Source organism: Diospyros lotus, chromosome 14, assembly GCF_014633365.1.
Source record: "Diospyros lotus cultivar Yz01 chromosome 14, ASM1463336v1, whole genome shotgun sequence".
NCBI lineage: Eukaryota > Viridiplantae > Streptophyta > Magnoliopsida > Ericales > Ebenaceae > Diospyros > Diospyros lotus.
The window spans coordinates 17903549-17913128 of record NC_068351.1 but is presented as its reverse complement, the minus strand read 5'-3'; positions in this window follow the sequence as shown (position 1 = coordinate 17913128).

The following is a 9580-nucleotide window of genomic DNA, read 5'->3' as shown; positions in this document are numbered from 1 at the left end:
CCTTCGACTTAGAAAGGAGGCAAACTGAATATAAAACTTGAGGTGTTTTCGGGTTTTGTTTAATTTTATAAAATTATTTAAATATTTATTTTTATTAAGAAAATTTTTGTACGTAAATAAGTTCTTTAATTTTTTGTTTTATGTGGAGTAATTTTTCAAAAAAATCTGACTATTTTTCACAAGACAACAATATTTCTTTCTTCTTGACACAGTTCTTTTTAAGTTAGGGGAATCAAAATAATCTAAACTCAAGGGTTCATATTATTTTTGAGCTATTGACTTACATTTTTTAATGGACTTAACTTCAACGCAAATAATATTTTTAATTTTATAAATTTTCACATTAGTTAATATGCCAAGTTTTTAAGGACTATTTAGTTGAGAAAAATGTTTTTTAATTTTTATCTTTAATTTTTTTATAAAATATATAATTTTTATTTTTCATAAAAAAATTAAAAAAAACATGTCAAATGTTAGGAATACAAACAATTAATTTCTAATCTAGAAAATCAGGCATCTAGTAAAAGAAAAATTATCATGACTTAATCTAATATAATATAAATTAGTACACTCAATCAAGTAGAATAAATATATGCATTATTGTTAATAAAGTTCTCAATTATATTCACAACTAAAAGCCCATTACAAAAACTAAACATTACCAAATAAAGACCATTTTCTTACTCTTCATAGTTTCTCTCCAATCACATTTAAAACTCTCAAAAATTAGTATTTGAAAAATTAGATTGAGTGTCAAATCAGAAATAAAAGGTTCAAAGGTTAACAATTAAACCATGATCAAATCGAAATATAATTTTTATTAAAAAATCTATAATATATTAGTTAAATCTATAGTCTAGAAAACTAAAAATGAAAACAAATACATTATAATATATCATATATAATACATTTTCTTACATTTAAACAAATTTTCAAAAAAGTTATACTTACTATTGGGCTATGAAAAAATGAGGAAATTTTTCAAAAATGAATGAAGGCGCGACAGGGCTAGCCACGAGCGCCAACCTAGCGGCAACCTACCGCGAGGGCCAGCATCACTGCAAGGCTGGCCGTGAGCCGCCTCGTGGCAAGCGCCCTCCTTCTCAATAAAGCTTAAGCCCTATTCAGTAATTGCCACGTGTCAGCACTAGCCATCTTTGATAATCGTGTCCTATAAATACTCAACTACATGACATTGAAAATGACTTGGGATTTCAGTAAAATCTTGACACACTGATTGTATTTTCATGATTTTCGAGAATAGCTATCTATATTTGGTACTGACTTAGGTATCGGAGGGTCGTCGCAGACAAGAATTCCTGCGAGCCTTCTAACCCATTTCTGAGTATCAACGGAGCCAAAACCTTGCAGCGAGACCTAGCAACTAAGTTAAAGTCTTGTGGCAAATGAGCTTGTGGCAAAAAATCTTGTAGCGAGATCTAGTAGCGAAGTTAAAGCCTTGTGACGAAACCTTGTGGCAAAAAAATTTGTGGCGAAAGAGCTTGCGGCGAAGACCTTGCAGCGAAAGAGCTTGTGGCAAAAGACCTTGTGGCGAAGAAAAATCTTTGTGGCAAAAGAGCTTGTGGTGAAATCCTTGCAGCGAGCATTTTTGCGAAGAACTTCCTGAAGCAACTTCTCATACGACAACCTAACTTCACCCGACACCAAGCTCGAGTGGACCTCACATAATAAATTTTAATTGTTGTATTTTTAGCAACAACACTTACAAATTTAATCAATTAGAACTCACCACCAATTATAACTTATTAAGAATTATACATACATATATATAATAATAATTAATGATATGAAAAGCGACACAAGGCAATTGAACCCTTGATCAAAATTTATCTCATAGGAACAGAGGCATTTTAGAATCTTTAGTGTGATTTTTCTATTATCCTCCCTTAATTTTGGTCAGTTCTCTCAATCTCCTTATCAGGGTCACACTCATAACTTAGCACAATCTCTTTGGTATTTCTTCAATCACGATGATTTTTTATTTATTTTTTGTTCTTTAATCAATACTTCATTAGCTCATTATCTCAATCAGAATATGTGTATATCTCTTTACTTCTAATATCAAGTTGGGGTTGTATAATTAATCTCTCATTTGATTCCTCATCGCCGATCTTTCTCTCATTTTCTCTTAAATTGTCTATTAGTTTTGTGAAACCATATCTATTAAGGTTGATTGATTGGAACGTTGTAAGGATTGTTATTTCGACTTCACGTATGATATGTATTTTGGGGTAAGTGTTCAAGTCAAATTGTCAAAATCTCTTATGTTTTATCCCCATATTATCGTTCTCTCTCTCTCTCTCTCACACACACACACATATATACATTGTGTTCAACCTAGTATAACCCTTCTAATTCACGATTCAACCATCACAAGAATCATCCAATTTTTTATCTAGTTGACTTTTATTCAAACCACCCAACAATTGCACTCAATTGAATCAATGGACCAACTAGTCCAATCTAGTTCAAATAACATTATCAGAAACAATAGCCATAATGGTATCCTTTGTTTTCACCTAATTGGCCTTAATTGGAGTAGGTTTGTTGTTATTTCCCTTATTGTATATGCACTAAGCAACAGATGGTCAAGTTTGTTGCACGTAACCTTTTTTTTCTTGTTATTAGGATTTTTCACTTTAAGGCTCTTAGACCTCCGCCCATTAAAAGATTTATTTTGATGCTACCAATCGTGCTTAGGTTCTCTCTTAATCAACTAAAATAGCTTTGGAAGTAAAGCCTTTAGCATTCTAAGCCTTATCTAACTCTCTAGTCTTTTCCTCAATTTAGATTAACAAAGTTACATCCTCAAGGATCATATAATTCTTGGGATTACCGCATTTGCGTGGTCCCCCACCCTTGCGCAGTCCCCCACCGCTCGTGTCCTCGATTTTAGCAGAGGAGATAAATCACAGATGGAGGCTTTGTCTCATTGCATAGGATAAAGAATTGAACTCACAACCTACTAATGCGAATTCTAACTTATCGTGACCCAACCACTTGACCTGTGCCTGAGGACAAGGATCATATAATTTCTCTTATGTTTCATCATGTTCTTATAGTCTTTTTAAATCTCAACAATTTATTAGTCAAACGACTAGTTACTAATTTAGTAGGCAAAACAATATTTTCTTTCTATAACTTAGCAGCCAACTTGTGAAAATAATTAATTTGGGAATAAATAAACTTTTCATCAACCATGACAAAATATTCAGAAAATTCCCAAAACCATATTTCTTAATGCTAGCATCTTCAATCACATAATTTTTGTTTAAGGCATCCTACATTTCAAAAAAAAAAAAATGATGGAAAGCTATACATATTAAACAAGTCATTTGATAGATAATTTAGAAGGATACATTTGAACACCTTATCAAAAAGAGTTTATTTTTCTAGTTTTGTAACATAGTGTTTAGTGTCTTCATTAAGTTTTGGTTTGTTCAAGAGGTAGTCGATCTTGGTTATGTCTAATACAAGCATAATCTTACTCTAATAGTGTTTGAAATTAGTTATGTTGAAATCTTCAATCTTAGTAGCTTCGATGAAAGCCTTGGATGCAACAATGAGCATAGTTGTAACAATAGTAGAGCATCCATCATCACTCTTAAGACTATTGTAAAGTAAAGGAAATACTCTGAAAATTCTAGAACTATAATAAGTCTTGAAATACAATCAAAATAGTAGAATCACAACTAATGCATGTATCACAACCCAATGCCACATCGGTAGTCTAAAGAGGAGATTTTAGATATATTAATTGGTCTTATGAGTAATTCAATAAAATAATTACTCAACTAACCCATAAAATTACGCGAGTAATCACTAAATTGTACTTGATTAACAATGGACATTAATCGAGTAATCAAGGAAATACTCGAGTAATCAAAACGATTATGTGAGAAACTCGGGTTTTAAATTAGCTATCTAGGGTTTACCATAAATTCTATCCTTAGCAACTTCCAAATCATTTTGAAGAAATAATATAAAAAGATAGATAGATGTTTTAAGAAGGGTAGATATATGTTAGATATGAGCCCTAAAGACCAATTCTAGTGACACAAAGGGACTCGATCTTGTAATTCTTTAAATATTATTTAAATGGCAAGTTTATGTTTTATTTAAATTGCAATATGGTTTAAATTATAAAACATACATCCATTAGTATAATAAGGAGTGGATACCATTCTTAAGCGTTAAGAATACGAGTTACGAATAATCCACAGTTCGTTATACTATAAACATGTTCTGGCCGTAGAATTCCTAATCTGGATAATAGCAACTCGTAAATGCCAGCACATCGTCTTCTTCCTTATTCAGTATGAGATACTGAAAGATAAAGTTGGTGAGTCTCGTGCCATTCTGTATGAGATATAGAAGGAAGATAAGTGGGTGCTCGTTACAAGAACGAGTTCACTGAACGAGACTGTTAACATTAAATCACATGGGTTATTTCTCACGGGTCAATGATTTAAGGTTAGTTGCGATTTTTGCAACTAGTCTTTAGACCTGAGATGACATGGATATCTGCGATATTATGTGGTTGTTCTAATCAAGGATAATCATACGTATATATGTGCCTGATTTAGTGATACATGAGGTATGTGTACATCAGACACGGAATCTATCACCTCGAGATTTATGAGGAAGATATCTTATGCGATCCAGTAATCACTTGACGATAAATCCTTGGCCGAGGTAATATGACGATAGAATTTGTTCCATACGAGTTGTGTTATAGTTACTCAAGATTGATTTTGAATTTGGTCATATGACGAGATTAAGAGATTCGACCTACTGACCATGATCTCATATCTTGTCGGGATATAGGATGATAGAGGGACCGTATTGCATGGTAATGTAGTAAAAAGGTTCACAATACCCGCTTCGTAATAAATTGGGTAATCATGACATATTGTTAGATGTCATTTGTGATTTACAAAAATTAATTGTTGATTATTCTTATTGCCAATTTATTTGTGAATCCAAAAAGTCCCACCCAAAAAGAAATCAATTTTAAAGAGTAAATAGATAAATTAGTAATTTTATAATTACTAATAATAGTACATTTATTTATAAGATAAATAAGAATAATTAAATAATTATATTATGAATATAATTGTTTAATCATTAATTGGGTTGGGCCTTTTGCTAACACATTAGGCTTGACCCAATAGCACTATTGGATTCAAGTTAACTTAAATGATTTGGGCTTGACCCAATTACATTAAATGGAATGGGTTTGAGAAGCCCAACCCATTTAATGTATATATAAGCTCTCAATCTCTTCATTTACTTGACTTGAGTCTTCTTGAATCACTTGAAGGTTGAGAGAGTTTTGAAGAAGTGTTCTTGAATCCAAAGAGGTAAGTTAGAAATTTTTGTGAAAAATTTCTTTACTTATCATTCTCCTTGAAATTCTTGGATAGAAGTGATTTCGAGTGGACCGACTCGACATCCTACACTTGGAGGATTAAACGGCGGGAAATCTAACGGTGAAATCAGATTTCATCAAAAGATATAACCTTTCGTTTTTGTTTCCAATTAGTTAACCATAATTTCTAAAAAATGGGATACCTGCAAATTAAATTTTAATTTCCGCTGCGCATATGATAAGATCTATGTAATCCCAACAATATATGCTTGACAAAAAGGATGAGAGATATCTATAATCTTGAAAGATATATATATATATATATGACAAAAAAAGGTAGAAAGAACACAAAGGGGGAGAAAAGAAATACACCTTTAAAAACAAGAGGAGTAATATCAAAGATACGAGAGATATTAAAATCTCAATGTATGAATTTTCACATACTCCTATGTTAGTTGATTCTCTTGTACAATTTCCAAGTAGTATCAGCAGCATCAATTGGTATAAGACATTTTCAATTGGTATATCTTTCTCAAATGGTATCAATTGGTATTTGTCTTGAAAATTTATTAAGTCAAAGACATTAGAGATAAACTCAGAGAGAGTTTTAACTTCTGATTTTGGTTGTTTTGTTGGCTTATTCCCTATCTAAGAGTGACCTTAATTTGTAAATTTACTTACAAATAAACAAATTTCAAGAAATATGGAAGTCCTCAAAATAATTTTATATCCAAAGAATTCATATATCCTTTCAATAGGTATCTTAACGGAATTAACATCATCTAAAAAGGGAAAATGGAACCTTATTACTTTAAAAGAGTAAAATGATATAAAAAAAAAAGAAAGAAGAAGAGCACATTGGTATCTCTTATCTTTTTTGCTAATGACAAAAAGAGGGAGAAGAAAGTGAAACATTTGAGTTAAATATTGACATAACATTAAAGTTTTGTTATCATAAAAAATAGGAGATTGTTGAGTTTAATTTTGAGGATGTTTTGATGATAAATATTCAACGCAAAACTTTAATGAACATTTTAAGGATGTTTTGATAATAAAAAGCTTAATGCAAATCTTTAATGAACATTTGAGGATAAGAAAGTAATGTTCTTGTAATTGAGTGAGTTGAGTAACAAGTGTTGTACTTGACTAATTATCATTTTAATTGAATAAGACTAGAATACTTGGGTATTAATTGATTATGCACCTGTATTACTCAAGTATATGATGGAATAACATTAATCGAGTAACTAAATAGTTAATCGACTAAATGGTATATTAGTCGAGTAACTACATTATTTAATCGAGTAATAAATCTAGAACAATCGACAAGTCTTTGTACTTGTATTTTTAGTTGACTAAAAGGAAATATTAATCGAGTAATGTTACACCTTAGTTGAGTAACTCCAAATCTTACTCAAGTAATAATCCATAAGAAAAATATCAAATCTCTGTACTTAAACAATTAGTTGACTAAGAAGGTGTTATTAATCGAGTAACCTCATACTTAGTTGAGTAACTAAGTGTCTTAGTCGAGTAAAAATTATTAGATAGGGAGTTAGTATCTATCCTTGAATTATTAATTAGCTAAGTGAAATTTATAGTCAACTAATGTCGTATTTTAATCAAGTATCAAAAACTGTTAATTGAGTAACCACTTCAAATATACAAATGGTTGAAAATGTTAATTGATTAAGAAATGCTATCAATTGAGTAATATCATTCTTTAGTTGAATAACATATATCGTAGTCGAGTAATGACTTTGTAGGTGATAATCTTAATCAAGTAAGATTATTCAACAACCGAGTAACATCCAAATTTAATTGACTAACCTTTAAACTTTATCAAGTAATTGCATATTTCACTCGGGTAATACCTAGTTTACTCTACTAATGTTATTCTGAAATTCAAAAAACTAACCATTATAGAAAGCATTAAATGTACGTAGTTCTCACTTTTTCAGACATATCAACTTTATTTAATGCATTCTGATTATTCTTTCATACAATTGGCATGAAATTTATCTTCAAATACATCTAACTGTTGGAATGAGAAAGAATAGTAAAATCTTGCAAGTCATAGGTTTATATTCTTTTATTCTCTAGACAAATCAGCAAGTACATTGAAGAAAAAGAAACCACCAATTCTTTGTTGAAATGTTCTCTTGAAGAGAATATGAAAGAAAAGCAAGAAAAAGAAAGAGTTGAGCTAAAAGCCACTAATTTTTGAGTTCATTTTCTTTTGAGTACTTCATTACTAGAGAGAAAAGAAAGCTTCAATCTTTCTATCTTTTAATTCTCTATATCTGTATCATTAAATCCCTCGTGACCTTTCTTTCATATTCTTTGGGGGTTTGTTTTACATTATGAGCTTCTGCCCTTATATTTTTTTAGAGTTGTTTTCTTTGCAAGCTTTTACTCAAATATTCTTCTATCTCAAATTTGTTGTAAGAGTTAATGCCTTATCCCTGAAAAAGGCTTATAAAGGTTGTAGCTAAGCCTTATAAAAGCTACTGAAAGGTTGTAGCTAAGCTTGTTAAAAACTACCGAAACATTATAACTGAACACGTTAAAAGCTACTATAAAAGTTATAGTTGAGCTTTTGACAAGCTACCATTAAAGAAGATATTGATCGCCTCTCTAAACAAGCACTCCCTTAGTGGATTTGAGAAAATCCTTGATGAGGATTCAAGGTAATAAAGTAGGTCGAGTTGAGCCGAACTACTATAATTCTTGTGTGCTATCTATTTTAATTCTTTTACATTTGATTGTCACAGTTCATGCACTTTCCATTTTGATTTATTGTATTGTTTTCAAAGCTGTAAAAAACATAAAATAGTATTTGTATAAAGTACTTTCAATTTCAAAAAGTTTTGAAACACCTAATTCACTTCTTGGATGTACATTCTTATATTTTCAAATCTGACAATTAAAGCTTCAAAATTGGTCAAGATTTATACTAGATATTAAACTCACTCAATTCTATAAACCAATTCAACATTTTTCCTAATAGATCCGACCCTTATAATACCTTATTCAAAGGAGCATTTGTCATCACTACAATAGATTTAGCTTAGAAGTAATGTCAAAACTTATGGGCAATTAAAATTAATGCATATGCCAGCTTCTCTAGTATGGTATTTTGAGGCATAGCTCCCAAGTTCTACTAATGTAGTAAATGGGCTTTTGATCTTGTTCCTCCTCCTTGATATAGAACTTATCACACAAGTTCTAACAACCAAATATACTAGCAACTCATCACCTACATTGGGCTTAGCTAAGAGTGCTGATAAAACTAAATATTGTTTTAGCCTCACAAAAGCCTCTTCACACTAAGGCTCATTGAAAATCATAGGGTTTTTTCAAAATTTTGAAGAAAAGAAAGCAACAATCACTAAACCTTGACATGAAGCAATTAAGGGTCATATCTCTACCCAATATGGCATCAACCAACTAATCAATCTTTGACAAAGAAAATGGATCTTTAGGACATAATTTATTTAAATTTGTAAAATCAATAACATAAGCCAATCCTTATATTACAATTGGCTCTTAACTCCTCGAGAGGCACATGGGACATCTATGAGTATGCTTTCCTTAAGTCCTCGGTAGTTTCTTTTGCTAAGTCAGCCGTCGCGGAGCGTTTAGCGACGATTTTTTGCAACCACTGGAATAACCGCCGCTAATTTTAAATTTTGCGGTGGTTCTAAAAACCGTCGCTAAATAAGTGATTTAGCGGCGGTTTCTATAATATTTAGCGGCGGTTTTGAAACCGCCACTAAAATTAAAATTTTATTTTTATTTTTTAAAATTTTATTTTAAAAAATTAAAAAAAATATTTAATTTTAGCGGCGGTTTCAAAACCGCCACGAAAATTAATAAAAAAAATTAATTTTTTTAATTTTAGCGGCGGTTTCAAAATTGCCGCTAAAATTAATAAAAAAAAATAATTTTTTAATTTTAGCGGCGGTTTCAAAACCGCCGCAAAAATTAATAAAAAATTAATTTTTTCATTACCTGCGTAGGCCAGCCCAGCCTGCGCCCGGCCGCTCGACCCACGCCCGCGAGCCCTGCCCTTGCCCAACCCTTGCACGCCACGTGGCCATCTGTGCGCGCGTCACGTGACGATACTGGAAATTAAATCCCAGCACCTTCCCCCTCCCCAAGTTTCGAACCCAGAACCTTCACTGT